General features: G+C 48.3%; 1 protein-coding gene across 2 annotated transcripts in view; it reads left to right on the top strand.

Moving 5' to 3' along the window:
• The first annotated feature begins 608 nt into the window (after positions 1-608).
• The window catches only part of LOC110071311 (uncharacterized), a 29080-nt gene continuing 13958 nt past the window's right edge, over positions 609-15730 (top strand). For both annotated transcript variants that reach the window (XM_072987749.2, XM_072987751.2), the window contains exon 1: positions 609-1459. The gene's annotated coding sequence lies outside the window, so the exon portion shown is untranslated. The remainder of the gene's footprint in view (positions 1460-15730) is intronic.

The raw sequence follows: 15730 nt of genomic DNA on the forward strand, positions 1-15730 counted from the left end.
TTCTGCCAGTAGGAAGGCTTGTTGTTATGTTTCAACTTGGGGGTTGATTCAAGATGGCCACTCAATGATGACAACTGTCCTATGGCTCACTCCTTTTTAAAAACCTTTTTATTTTAACCTTATGCTCATCATCCTATTGGGGTGTCCTGAGGGCATCTAGAGACCACCGTGTTGGCCTAAATGGTCTTTCAAACACCTGGATTACTGTGGATTATTGGAGCTCAAAGAATCGGCAAAATGGGGAAGAAGGAAACGACAGCAGACTGCTTCTAACTCTACTCCCAAGGTTGCTAAACAACCGCAGCTAGATCAGCGGGACCTCTTTGTGACGGAAACAGTAAGTGAGTCAGCTATGAACACCACTGGAAATAAATTCTCTGCTTTGGCTACAGACTCCCAGGAATACAGTGGGAAAAGTCTCAGTTATTGAAAACCTCACCCTTCTCACTGACTTGAAAATAGCAGGACCAGCTATGAAACAAACTGTATCTATTCAAGCTGGTGAAGGGTTAGAAACCTCAGAGGAGGGTAAAGATTCATTGACCGTGGTGGATAAGGGGGTGATAAATCTCCAACTATTGAGATTAATGGGGGAGCACTGCATCTTTGAGAAAATCCAGCATATTGTTGATCAGCTGGACCCCCTCCAGAATTTACTAAAACAAACAGGAAAATATCACACACACACATCTGACAGCTCCAGGCACAGGGGAAAAGTAAGGGAGACATTCCCAGCAGAGGATAAACAGTACAAGACTCCTCTAAGTCAAACAACCACTTGTCGATGCCTTCTAGTAGCACAAATAATGATAGAAGTGATCCACAAGACAGGATTGAGCACGTCGTGGGGGGGTATCTTTCCTCTGAAAGTCACAGTCCTCCTGCTCACCTTTCCAGTCGCCTCTAGGAATCCATCTCTCTTGTTTGGCGTGCTTTCCCTCTAGGAATCCGTGTCTCTCTGATCTCTTTCTTGTCTCGGACGCTCACTCTCTAGGAATCTTCTCGCTGTTCAAGCAACCAGAATGTCTGAGTTCCTGTCTAGAAATCCGTCTCTCTTGTCTGGCGTGCTTTCCCTCTAGGAATCCATGTCTCTGTGATCTCTTGTCTCGGTTGTTCAAGCAACCAGAATGTCTAATCTAAGAGAGTTCCTCTCTAGGAATCCGTCTCACGTTGTTTTATATATAGTGGTCCCCAACCTTGAGGCTCCGCCCCTTCCGCTCCTTCTTCCCCCCCTCCCTTCTTTCCAGTCTGGAAAAGAGGAAAAACCGAGAGCTCTCAAAGGGGGGGGGGGGGAAGAAGAGGAGCCACTCCCAGGGGTGGGGGTCGAGGCAGAACCGGAGGTGGGAAGCTGGGAGTCCAGCCTCCTCCTGCCCTCCCCAGGATCCTCCAGGGGAAAGACCGCTTTGCAAGGGGGACTGTGGCTTCCTCGCGAGTTTCCCGCCAGAGGACCTACAGGGAGGTGAGCAATGGGGGGGGTGCAAGACTAGGAAAGGCGGGGGGGGCCTAAGGGGTTTGTTGAAGAAACAAAATAAAAAGGAGCCCCTCCTCCCGCTCAGTCTGCAACCCGCGAAGGCCTTGCAAAGGGAAGGCGCCTATTTTGTTTTCCTCCTGATCCTCCTCCTCCTCTTCCTCCTAGATCATGATGGTCTCCATCGCCCATCATCACCGGCCAACCCGCTCAGTGGTGGTGGATGATGAGATCTATGGGGTAAATGTGGAGGAGGTGGGAAGTCTCTGGGAGGGGTCTCGATCCTGCCCGAGTAAAACACCCGGGACCTTTGTCTGTGTGGTATAAAACTAGTTTATAAAGTTCTAAGGTCACAATACAGTAATAAAGAGTTATGAAGGATGATTTTACAAAACGGAGTATATTGTGTGATAGGCAGAATGTGAGCCCTCCGCTGTGGCCGCATTGGCCAGAGGGAAAGAGAGGGAAAATATGCGTCAGGTATAAAAGTTGCTCTTTGTGTGTTGTGAGGGCAGAGACCATACTTGCCGAAGTGCAGGCAACCATCTTTGTGGGGGAAGAGAGGGGGGGATAGGAGAGAGCATCCCCCCCCCAGTACTCTTTCTCTCTCCCTCCCCAACTGCTCCTTCCTCCATACAACCCTCCTGGTCTCACCCTCCCTTTTGTCCAGGCTTGTAAAAGTTACGTACTTGGAACAGGCCCCCTGTCTTGGGAAGGAAGGAGAGAGGGTGCTGCAAAGAGGGGACATGAGGGGGTCGCAGAAATGGGTCTTTGGTAGGGTTGCCAGATACATGGGTACTAAAAGGAGGACATAGAAAGATGAAAAGGAGGACAAAGGAGGACATATTGAATGTTTCATTTGAATCGTTCCAGATTAAACCCGCAATCCATACAATTTTATTACAATAGCTGCCAATAAATGTCTCTTAGTGAACCGACAAAGAAACAGTCATGTTAAAAAAATAAAAATAAATTCAATGGAGGCCTTTTTTTTGGAAAATACCGGGAGTGGGTGGTCAGGTGGGGGTGGGAAAGCCAGGGGGAAGGGGGTCCTTCCACCTCTCCCCCTGTCATCCAAAATTATAATATATACAAAAGCCTGACATTTCAAATTTTTTTATCTTTGCCTGCCTGACGGAGGACATTAGGCTAAAAAGGAGGACATGCCCTCCTTTTGCCTGTCATCTGGCAACCCTAGTCTTTGGGGGTGTCAGCTGGGGGCAACAGTGCTCCCTTCCCCAATGCCTGCCCTGCCCTCCTGAGCCCCTTCTGGATCCCCCTCCCTCCGTAGTGTTTGACGGGGACTCTTAAGGAGCACTTGGTTCAGTGGTTCTGGATCGAGAAGAGGGAGGGGCCGACCAGATTCCCCCCCCAGACCAGATCCCAGGCTGGGGATCCACTACAGGAAGGGGTGGGTGGATGGGTGGAGGGATTTCTTTCATGTGTTCCTGGTGTGTGTTTGTGTGTGTGTGTTGGGGGGGGGGGCTCCCTGGTGGCATTACAGGAAAAGCCTTTGTTTTATCCAGAAAGGAAAGCAGGGCAGAAAGAAAGAAGCCCAGGAAGGCCACAGGTTTGGGGTAGAGGCAGAAAGGAGATCTCCCTCCCCCCAAGGAGAGGATCCTCTCCTGGCTTCAAGGAAGAGGCTTGTCCGGGTGGGGGGCTTTCTCCTGAATGGGACATTTAGAGCCGTCCCGTTTGCAAAAAACCCCTCCCACCCTCCCAGCTTTTTTCCTTCATCCCCTGCTCCTTTTTCTGCCCCACGGGATGGAAGAAGGAGAAAGGCTGCTGGCCAGAGGGAAAGACTTCTATGGCAAGGAAAGCTAGAAAATTTTATTGCAGGAAAGGGAAAGAAGATAAGATTTATAAATACTGTAGTGTCAAATATAGACTGGGTCAAAAGGGGGGATTAGGGATACCACAGCTCCAAAAATATGATGAAGCCTTGCAAATAAACCAAATTATTAAACTTATACAAATTGACGAGACTTGTAAAAATTTCGATTGGGTCAAATGGAAAGTGAAATGAAAACGGACATACAGTGGGGTCGCTACTTAAGAACTTAATCCGTATTGGAAGGTGGTTCTCAAGTTGAAAAGTTCTTATGTTGAATCTGCATTTCCCATAGGAATGGACTGAAAACCAATTAATCCGTTCTGGCTGTTTTTTTGTTATGTAGAGGTGCGTTCCTCCATTTCCTCAGGAAGTTTTGTCTAGGAAGGAAGCACAGGTACTGGCTCTATGGGCTTTTCTGGCTTATTCTCTCTGTCCCCACCCCCCACCGCATGGTTAAATTGGGACTTCCCAGGAGAGGTTTCCTCCATTTCCTCAGGAAGTTTTGTCTAGGAAGGAAGCACAGGTACTGGCTCTATGGGCTTTTCTGGCTTATTCTCTCTGTCCCCACCCCCCACCGCATGGTTAAATTGGGACTTCCCAGGAGAGGTTTCCTCCATTTCCTCAGGAAGTTTTGTCTAGGAAGGAAGCACAGGTACTGGCTCTATGGGCTTTTCTGGCTTATTCTCTCTGTCCCCACCCCCCACCGCATGGTTAAATTGGGACTTCCCAGGAGAGGTTTCCTCCATTTCCTCAGGAAGTTTTGTCTAGGAAGGAAGCACAGGTACTGGCTCTATGGGCTTTTCTGGCTTATTCTCTCTGTCCCCACCCCCCACCGCATGGTTAAATTGGGACTTCCCAGGAGAGGTTTCCTCCATTTCCTCAGGAAGTTTTGTCTAGGAAGGAAGCACAGGTACTGGCTCTATGGGCTTTTCTGGCTTATTCTCTCTGTCCCCACCCCCCACCGCATGGTTAAATTGGGACTTCCCAGGAGAGGTTTCCTCCATTTCCTCAGGAAGTTTTGTCTAGGAAGGAAGCACAGGTACTGGCTCTATGGGCTTTTCTGGCTTATTCTCTCTGTCCCCACCCCCCACCGCATGGTTAAATTGGGACTTCCCAGGAGAGGTTTCCTCCATTTCCTCAGGAAGTTTTGTCTAGGAAGGAAGCACAGGTACTGGCTCTATGGGCTTTTCTGGCTTATTCTCTCTGTCCCCACCCCCCACCGCATGGTTAAATTGGGACTTCCCAGGAGAGGTTTCCTCCATTTCCTCAGGAAGTTTTGTCTAGGAAGGAAGCACAGGTACTGGCTCTATGGGCTTTTCTGGCTTATTCTCTCTGTCCCCACCCCCCACCGCATGGTTAAATTGGGACTTCCCAGGAGAGGTTTCCTCCATTTCCTCAGGAAGTTTTGTCTAGGAAGGAAGCACAGGTACTGGCTCTATGGGCTTTTCTGGCTTATTCTCTCTGTCCCCACCCCCCACCGCATGGTTAAATTGGGACTTCCCAGGAGAGGTTTCCTCCATTTCCTCAGGAAGTTTTGTCTAGGAAGGAAGCACAGGTACTGGCTCTATGGGCTTTTCTGGCTTATTCTCTCTGTCCCCACCCCCCACCGCATGGTTAAATTGGGACTTCCCAGGAGAGGTTTCCTCCATTTCCTCAGGAAGTTTTGTCTAGGAAGGAAGCACAGGTACTGGCTCTATGGGCTTTTCTGGCTTATTCTCTCTGTCCCCACCCCCCACCGCATGGTTAAATTGGGACTTCCCAGGAGAGGTTTCCTCCATTTCCTCAGGAAGTTTTGTCTAGGAAGGAAGCACAGGTACTGGCTCTATGGGCTTTTCTGGCTTATTCTCTCTGTCCCCACCCCCCACCGCATGGTTAAATTGGGACTTCCCAGGAGAGGTTTCCTCCATTTCCTCAGGAAGTTTTGTCTAGGAAGGAAGCACAGGTACTGGCTCTATGGGCTTTTCTGGCTTATTCTCTCTGTCCCCACCCCCCACCGCATGGTTAAATTGGGACTTCCCAGGAGAGGTTTCCTCCATTTCCTCAGGAAGTTTTGTCTAGGAAGGAAGCACAGGTACTGGCTCTATGGGCTTTTCTGGCTTATTCTCTCTGTCCCCACCCCCCACCGCATGGTTAAATTGGGACTTCCCAGGAGAGGTTTCCTCCATTTCCTCAGGAAGTTTTGTCTAGGAAGGAAGCACAGGTACTGGCTCTATGGGCTTTTCTGGCTTATTCTCTCTGTCCCCACCCCCCACCGCATGGTTAAATTGGGACTTCCCAGGAGAGGTTTCCTCCATTTCCTCAGGAAGTTTTGTCTAGGAAGGAAGCACAGGTACTGGCTCTATGGGCTTTTCTGGCTTATTCTCTCTGTCCCCACCCCCCACCGCATGGTTAAATTGGGACTTCCCAGGAGAGGTTTCCTCCATTTCCTCAGGAAGTTTTGTCTAGGAAGGAAGCACAGGTACTGGCTCTATGGGCTTTTCTGGCTTATTCTCTCTGTCCCCACCCCCCACCGCATGGTTAAATTGGGACTTCCCAGGAGAGGTTTCCTCCATTTCCTCAGGAAGTTTTGTCTAGGAAGGAAGCACAGGTACTGGCTCTATGGGCTTTTCTGGCTTATTCTCTCTGTCCCCACCCCCCACCGCATGGTTAAATTGGGACTTCCCAGGACCGCGCGCCTAATGGCGCGCGAAAGTGTCAAATACTCCTATTCTATCTACGATCCCATCTCCGTCCTTAACATGGTAGATATGCATGGCCTGTGGGAAGGTGGAGTTTTAGCTTTGAAGGAGGCTGAGCAGGAGAGCGTGTCAAATGGCGTGCTAAATCTTCAAATCCTATCTTTACCGAAATTTGATACATTGGAATGACAACAAACATAGAACACTTCCACACTATTAGAGAGGAGGCCGGGTAGGTGGGGCTCGTCAGCCCTGGAAGGCAGCCCATCTAGGAGAAGGAAAACTCCGACTTCAAACCTCCACTGCCTTGTGGCTATATCCACTTATGGAAAGGGCTTCAGGAGATAACCTCGAGGCAAAATCCGGAGCCGGAGTCCCGGAGGCAGTTTATATCATTCCGCCAACTCCTGCGACGTCACTGGAACCAATTGTACTGGCTCTTGCCTTTCCACTGGACAATTTCAGTGACGTGGAGAGGGGGGATTTGCTGCTTGGGTAACAGCCTATCCTCCATACTATTTTACCCAGGCTTCGTGCTCTGGAGAGGACACTCCAGCTTCGCATACAGCGTCGAAACAACACGGGAAGTAGCAGTTACCGGTTATAAGTCCTTGCTCAATTGGCGTAGAGCATGACGCCAGGGGCTACTTCTGACGGTGGGAGAGGTCATTACACCTCACCAGGTAGATACCGCCCGCCTTAAGCTGGGCAGCCCCCAGCCAGTAAGGTGCTACCTCGCCACGGTCTGTTAACTTCACGGGGTGCGTGGGGTTTAGGGTCAAACCCGACAAGCAGATCGATAACTGTGCACCATGCAACAATCGTAAGAAAACGCCTGCCCTAAAGCTGGGCACCTGGAATGTACGGACAATGACCCCTGGCTTTCCTGACTACGGCTTTCCTAATGACCTGCAAGAAATAGACGATGTGCGCAAGACAGCTGTCATTGACATGGAACTGAGTAGACTGCAGATGGACATTGTTGCCCTGCAAGAGACAAGATTGCCAGACTCGGGATCTGTCAAGGAAAAAAACTTCTCATTCTTCTGGCAGGGAAAACCATCGAATGAGACCAGGGAATATGGTGTTGGCTTTGCAGTCAGAAATACTCTCCTGAGATGCATTGTTCCACCTACTGTGGGGAGTGAAAGAATCCTGTCTCTGCAGCTCCACTCATCAGCAGGACCAGTAACCCTCATTAGTGCATATGCACCAACACTGTCATCCACTCCAGAAGTGAAAGACAAATTCTATGACGATCTGGCAGCTGCTATCAAAAAAGTCCCTGAAAGAGAGGCACTGTTCATTCTTGGAGACTTTAACGCTAGAGTTGGTGCTGATCATAATTCTTGGCCCACTTGTCTAGGTCGCTTTGGCATTGGAAAGATGAATGAAAATGGCCAGCGCTTGCTGGAGCTTTGCTGCCATTATGGTCTTTGCGTCAGCAACACATTCTTTAACACGAAGCTGCAACACAGAGTTTCCTGGAGACATCCAAGATCCAAGCATTGGCATCAGCTTGATCTAATCCTCACTAGACGTTCCAGCCTTCCTAGTATTACGATCACACGCAGTTACCAGAGTGCTGATTGTGATACTGATCACTCCCTGGTGTGTAGTAGAGTAAAACTGCGAACAAAGAGAGTATATCACACGAAAAAGGAAGGAAGACCACGTATTGACATCAGCAAGACTCGCGATCAAAGAAAAGTGAAAGAATTTGCCCAAGCACTTGAGGAAGCCCTTCCAGGTCCGGCTACTGCAAATGCACCTGAACGATGGGAACACTTCAAGAACACTGTCTATAACACCGCCTTGTCCACCTTTGGCAAGAAGACCCAAAAGGTGGCTGACTGGTTCGAAGCCCATTCAGAGGAGTTAATGCCAGCCATCGAGGTTAAGAGAAGAGCACTAGCAGCATACAAAGCCTGTCCTAGCGAGTACAACTTGCAAGCTCTTCGAGCTGCTCGCAGCCAAGTCCAACAGGCTGCCAGGAGATGCTCCAACGACTATTGGCTCCAGCTCAGCTCTCATATACAGTTAGCAGCGGACACAGGTAACATCAAAGGAATGTATGCCGGTATCAAGCAGGCCTTAGGTCCAAATACAGAAGAAATCTGCTCCCTTGAAGTCTGCTACAGGTGTGCTCATCCAGGACCGAGCACAGCAGATGGAACGCTGGGTACAGCACTACTCTGAGCTATATTCCAGAGAGAATGTAGTAACCGAAGAAGCATTAAATAACATTGAGTGCCTACCTGTCTTGGAAGAGCTGGACAGCGAACCAACCCTAGCAGAAATAAAAGCGGCCTTGGACTCCCTCGCCTCCGGCAAGGCACCTGGAAAGGATAACATCCCTGCTGAAGTGCTGAAATGCTGTAAGGAGATCATCACCACTGAACTGTACGAAATCTTTTGTCTCTGCTGGAGGGAAGGTGGAGTACCACAGGACATGAAGGATGCAAACATTGTCACATTGTACAAGAACAAAGGAGACAGGGGTGACTGCAATAACTACCGTGGCATCTCTCTTCTTAGCGTTGTAGGGAAGCTGCTTGCCCGTGTTGTTCTGAAGAGGCTCCAGGTGCTTGCAGACAGAGTCTATCCAGAATCACAGTGCGGATTTCGAGCTAATAGATCCACCACTGACATGGTATTCTCCCTCCGACAGCTGCAGGAGAAATGCAGGGAACAACAACAGCCGCTCTTAGTGGCCTTCATAGACCTTACAAAAGCATTTGATCTGGTTAGCAGGGATGGCCTTTTTAAAATACTTCCCAAGATTGGATGTCCACCTCGTCTCCTTAACATCATCAGATCTTTCCATGAGGGAATGAAAGGCACTGTAGTTTTTGACGGCTCAACATCAGACCCCTTTGACATCCGAAGCGGAGTGAAACAGGGCTGTGTCCTCGCACCAACACTTTTTGGGATCTTTTTTGCTGTCATGCTGAAGCATGCCTTTGGAACTGCAACCGAGGGTGTCTATCTCCGGACTAGATCAGACGGAAAGCTCTTTAATCTCTCCAGATTGAGAGCGAAGACCAAAGTCCAACTGAAATGCATGCGGGACTTCCTCTTCGCAGATGATGCAGCCATCGTTGCCCACTCTGCTGAAGACCTCCAACAACTCATGAATCGTTTCAGCAAGGCCTGCCAAGACTTTGGACTAACAATCAGCCTGAAGAAAACACAAGTCATGGGCCAGGGCGTGGACTCACCTCCTTCCATTACCATCTCTACACAAGAATTGGAGGTTGTTCATGACTTTGTGTACCTTGGCTCAACCATCTCTGACACCCTCTCTCTGGATGTCGAGCTGGATAAACGCATTGGCAAAGCAGCCACCATGTTCTCTAGACTCACAAAGAGAGTATGGCTCAATAAGAAGCTGACGACACATACAAAGATCCAAGTCTATAGAGCCTGTGTCCTAAGCACACTCCTGTACTGCAGCGAGTCCTGGACCCTTTGTGCACGGCAGGAGAGGAAGCTGAACACGTTCCATATGCGTTGCCTCCGACGGATTTTTGGCATCACCTGGCAGGACAAAGTCCCAAACAGAGTAGTCCTAGAACGAGCTGGAATTTTCAGCATGAATACATTGCTGAAACAGCGACGTCTACGTTGGCTTGGGCACGTCGTGAGAATGGCTGATGGTCGGATTCCAAAGGACCTCCTGTATGGAGAATTAGTGCAGGGAAATCGCCCCAGAGGGAGACCACAGCTGCGATACAAGGACGTCTGCAAGCGAGATCTGAAGGCCTTAGGAATAGACCTCAACAGATGGGAAACCCTGACATCTGAGCGTTCAGCCTGGAGGCAAGCACTGCATCGTGGCCTCTCCCAATTTGAAGCGACCCTTGCCCAGCAGGCCGAGGCAAAGAGGAAATCACAAAAGCAGCAAAACCAGGGAGCTGGGCAGGGGACAGATTGGATTTGTCTTCAGTGTGGAAGGGATTGTCACTCTCGAATTGGCCTCCTCAGCCACACTAGACGCTGTTCCAAGTCCTCCACACAGAGCACGCTACCATAGTCTTTCGAGACTGAAGGATGCCTAACTAGAGGTGCGTTCGTACATTGAAGCATTAGTTCCCATAGGAACTAATGCAAAGCTGGTTAATACGTACTCTACCACTAGGGGGAGAATTTTTTTTAACCTAAGATAACTTAAGGTTAAAAAAAGAGCAGGAAAGGTTTTTTTCCCCTGTTCTTATCTTGGATTTCTGTTCTCAAGTAGAAGCAAAATTTAGCAAATGGAGCTGTTCTTAAGTTGGATTGTTCTTAAGTAGGGACGTTCTTAAGTAGAGACCTCACTGTAGTAAGCAAGTATATCTATACTACAAAAAAAATGGAAAAGGAGAACAAATACAGAACCCATTCATTTCTGAAACATTAAGGATATGGAGAAAACATAGTAAAACATTGCCCCCCCCCCAGTATTCTCTTTATGTCCCCTCATGGATCACCCAAATTTTAAGTCTAAAGAGAAATATGCACAATTTAAGGAATGGAAGTAAATTGGCATATATAGAATTAATGACTTATTCAACTCAGGGGAACCACTTACTATCAGGCAAATAGAAGAGAAAACAAAGCAAATAAAAAGCAGTTGGCTACAAATAAAACAAATAAGAAGTTTTGCTACTCACAACAAAAAACCTGGCCTTCTAAGGACATTAACTGAATTTGAACAATATTATATACAAAAAGATAAAAATAAAAAGAGAGGACTAATCTCACTGATATATAAAAGCATTATTGAGAAAGAATGTGGAAAACATCAAAAAGGACAAGATTACATAGTAAAGGAGGACAGTTCAGAAATATATGTTGGGGGACAATCACTGTGGGATTTTTATAATTGTTTTTTCCCTTTCCCTTTTCCTTTTATTGTTAATATGTAATCCTTTAATTTAATTTGTATTAAATTTATATTACAACTGGGCTATGTATTTTTATTATATGCTTATTAAGTAATTTATATAATTTGATTGCACCATTTTCTGTTAATTTTGATATTTTGATTTTGTATTTATTTGTCAATTGTTTTTTTCTCTTTTACTTTTTCCCCTTTTCCTCTTTTTCTTTGTTCCTTTTCCCTTCTCTCTCCCTGATATGGATTGGAAGGCCTGCCCCCCCCCCAGCGAGGGGCCTTTTAAGATCTCTGTGACTATGGGTAATGGGAGGTATAGCATCGGCGCAGTCCCTACTTGTGTTAGAAGAACAAGGAACAGATGTTTGAAGGCTGTTCATTGTTCTGAGACTTTGACCAACCCCCAATATCGAGGTAACCAGTTCAGCCAGCCTTCCACTCTATCCCTGCTGCTGTTGAATGGCAGGTCTGTGTCCAGTAAATCCCAGGTAATTTGTGACCTTATCCTGGAGGAGGACGCAGACCTGGCATGCATAACCGAGACGTGGATTGGCGGGGAGGGGGGTCCTCCCCTGGCTCTCATCTGTCCGCCCGGTTATGCCGTCCAGCGCCAGGGTAGACTGGAGGGGCGAGGGGGGGGGAGTAGCCATTGTGTATAAATCCAGCTTACAGGTTACCAGACGCTCGTCGGTGGTAAGGCCGGGTCTAGAGGCACTCCACGTGTTAATTGGGGCCAGGGATGGAATTGGGACTTTGCTGTGTTATCGCGCTCCCTGTAACCCAGCGATTTCCCTTCCGGAACTGGCCGACTTTGTCTCCGCGGCACTGTTGGGATCCCCAAGGCTTCTGGTCTTGGGTGATTTCAGCGTGCATGCGGGGGCAGAGGTTACTGGGCCAGCTCTTGAGTTCCTGGAAATCATGGCTTCCTTGAACATGTCCCAACATGTCAACGGCCCCACCCACGTGGGTGGCCATACGTTGGACCTGGTCTTTTCCACCAACTGGAGCAAGTGTGGTCTGGTGGTGACCGACCTTGTGTCACTCCCCTTGTCGTGGTCAGATCGCCATCTGGTAAAATGTAAGGTTTCCGTGGCTCTCCCCCCTCGCAGGGAGCAGGGACCTACTTTCATGGTCCGCCCTCGAAGGCTACTGGATCCAGTTGGATTCCAGGATGCCATGAGAGGGGTCATGGCTGACCTGGCTAGCGCTCCTGTTGACGCTCTGGTTGACAGCTGGACCATGGCTGCCACCAGGGCCGTAGATATGATCGTGCCTAAACGCCCTCTCCGTCGCAGAATGCACCCGGCGCCTTGGTTTAACCAGGAGCTCCGAGCTCTGAAGCGACATAGGAGAAGGCTAGAGCGTAAGTGGAGGAAGGACCCAACGGATTATAATTGGATAGCTGTCAGGGTCGCAACTAACCTTTACCTCTCTAAGGTGAAGGCTGCTTGTCGAACTTACTTCGCTAACCGGATAAGCGAAGCGTCCCATCAGCAGGCGGAGTTATTCCGTATAGTGCGCGACCTATCCGAAACTGGTCTTGGTGATAGGCCTCCCCCTAGTTTCTCACCTGACCAGTTTGCAGCCTTTTTAAAATCTAAAGTGGAGGCCATCCGCCGGGACCTCTCTCCTTTTTTGAACACAGTGAGTCGAGCTGAGATGTCCAGCGCTCCGTCTTGCCCGGAGATTTTTGACACCTTTCAGCCTGTCACGCCTGATTCGGTGGCCGCTGTCGAGCCACCACCTCCTCCCTTGACCCTTGCCCGGCCTGGCTAATCAAAGCAGCCAGGCCGATAACAACTGAATGGGCCACTGTAATAATAAATGGGTCTTTCCTTGAGGGCAGGTTTCCTTCTGCCCTCAAGGAAACACTCATTAGGCCCATAAGAAAGAAACCTAGTTTGGCGGCGGACGAAATTGGCAATTATAGGCCCGTCGCCAACGTTTCTTTCATGAGCAAAGTGGTGGAGAGGGTGGTGGCCGACCAGCTTCAAGCTCACTTGGAAGAAACGGATGCCCTGGATCCGTTTCAGTTGGGCTTCAGGCCGCGCCATGGAACAGAGACGGCATTGGTCGCCCTGTACGATGACCTACTGAGGGAGGCTGACAGGGGAAAAATTTCTCTGTTAGTCCTTCTCGACATCTCAGCGGCCTTCGATACCGTCGACCACGGTATCCTCCTGGGGAGGCTCTCCGAGCTGGGAATTGGTGGCCTGGTGCTTGCCTGGCTCTGTTCCTTCTTGGAGGACTGCCCCCAGAGAGTACAGCTTGGGGAGAGTGTCTCGGCCCCGTGGAGCCTCAATTGTGGGGTTCCACAGGGGTCGATTATCTCCCCAATGCTGTTTAATATCTTCATGAGGCCGCTGGGCGGGGTCATCAGGGGATGTGGAGCGTCGTGTCATCAGTATGCGGATGACACCCAGCTCTACATCTCCTTTACTCCAACTGCAGGTGATGCCGTCCTGTCCCTCCAGCGCTGCCTGGGGACCGTACTGGAGTGGATGCAGGAGAACGGGCTGAGGCTGAACCCGGACAAGACGGAGGTCTTGAGGGTGGGTGCCCCCACTGTTGGCGGCTTGGGCGACTCCCTCTTGTTTGGGGGGGTGACTCTTGCCGCAAAGAGTGGGGTTTGCAGTCTGGGGATCCACCTGGACCCGGCGCTCTCCATGGAGACTCAGGTGGTGTCCGTGGTCCGCACCGCCTTTTTTCATCTCTGGTGGATAGCCCGGCTGCGACCCTATCTCGATGTGGGGGCGCTCACCACCCTGGTCCATGCTCTCGTAATCTCAAGATTAGACCACTGTAATGCGCTCTACGTGGGGCTACCTTTGAGGCTGATGCGGAAACTCCAAGTGGTGCAGAATGCGGCGGCCAGACTCCTAAGTGGAGCTCGAAGATACCATCTCATTTCTCCTATTCTGGCCGTGCTGCATTGGCTGCCCATTTGGTTCCGCGTTGACTTCAAAGTTTTGACGCTTACGTTTAAAGCCCTAAACGGTTTAGGGCCTCGATACTTGGCGGAACGCTTACTCCCACCCAGTTCTACCCGTGTCACCTGAGCGAGTCAGGAGGTGAGGCTGAGGAGCCTGACGCCGAGGGAGGCCCAGAAGGAAAAAACAAGAAACCGGGCCTTCTCGGCGGTGGCTCCTCGCCTCTGGAACAACTTACCTCCTGACATTCGCGCAGCTCCCTCGCTGGGTATTTTCAAGAAACAACTGAAAACATGGATGTTCAGGCAGGCCTTCCCCCTTTCCACCTAATACCTAATTATTCTTTTTCTGTTATAATATATCCTGTTTCTCGCCATCTTTGGGAAAAAAATTTGTTCTATCTTTTAATTTATGTAAATTATTATTTGTGATGAGGTTTGTTATATGTTTATTTTTTTAAGTGTATGTTATAAGCCGCCTAGAGTGGTCACAATTGACTAGATTGGTGGGGTAGAAATGAAATGAAATGAAATGAAATGAAATGAAATGAAATGAAATGAAATAAATAAATAAATAAATAAATAAATAAATAAATAAATACAAAAAAGGTGGAGGATCTAAAACTGTGTGGAAAACAAATTTAAATATTAATATACCTGAAGAAATTTGGACAGGAATCTGGAAAAAATATCCATATAAATCGATTTCAGCAAGTGCAAAAGAAATGGTTCTAAAGATAGTGCATTGATGGCATCTATGCCCTACAAAACTACATAGAATTAATAAAGATATATCTGATAAATTCTGGAGGAACTGCGGACAAAAGGGAACTCTGAAACATATGTGGATCTCTTGCCCCAAAATAGAAACTTTTTGGCTGGAGGTAATTAAATGGATAGAAACACTGACTAACTGAAAAAATAGAGATTAATGAAACATTATTGTTATTTTCATTATTCACGGAGGGAAATGAGAAAATACAATATAAAGAGTTAGTTGCAAATCTTATAGGCACCGCAAGATCCGAAATAGCTAAAAATTGGAAAAAAGCCCAAGATCTCTCAGTGCAAGCATTCACAAGTAAAATATGGCATACATTGCTGATGGAAAAATGACTAATAAAGTTAGAGTACATAGAGGAAAAATAAGCAATAGTAAATTCATGGAAAATTGGAAGCCATTATTAAAATATGCTGACAAAATAGACTTTGAGACATGTGGTTTGAAAAGAGACTTAGATTGTTGGTCAATATTTCTTTAAAAGGTGATGGGGAAAGGTATATATGTGATTTGGAGAAATGTGGGGGATAGTTTTGTATTTAATATTTGTAATATGGCCGATTGTCTTTTCATTCTTTAGAAATAAATAAATAAAAAAATTCAAAAACAAAATAAACAAAAAAGAAAAAAGGTTTGCACAAAAAAAAGTCCAGAGGGAAAGCCTTTTCCTCTTCCTTCCTCCCGGGATCTCTCCAGAGGGATCCTTTGGCTTCTTCTCTTCTCCCAGGGAGGGGGAGGAGAGACAGAGCCGATCTTTCCCGGTACCTCCCAGGACAGAAAGAGAAAACTCGAGATCCCTCCAAGCTTTGCAAGGCAGGTGGGCTCTTTTTATTGCCATTAGAGGCACCGCCATGCTATTAAAACACATACTATTAAAACCCATCACCATCGTCAAGCTCGTTCTGACTTGGGTGACCCTTTTTCCAAGGTTTCCCAGGGAGGGAGTTCTCAGAAGCAGTTTCCCCTTTTCCTTCTGGGACGGTGGAGCTGGCCCAAGGCCGCCCCAGCTGGCTGTTCTCCTGGAAGGAAGCCCGTGGGGGGGAATCAAACTCCCAACCTCTGTAGTGACAACCTCACCGGTGATATGCTTCATAACTAAAGACTGCAGTCTGCCTGTTTCATTCTATCAGAGATCTCTCCCTGGTATTTAATTCAACTGTGGGG

This window comes from Pogona vitticeps, chromosome 2, assembly GCF_051106095.1.
Source record: "Pogona vitticeps strain Pit_001003342236 chromosome 2, PviZW2.1, whole genome shotgun sequence".
In the NCBI taxonomy this organism is placed as follows: domain Eukaryota; kingdom Metazoa; phylum Chordata; class Lepidosauria; order Squamata; family Agamidae; genus Pogona; species Pogona vitticeps.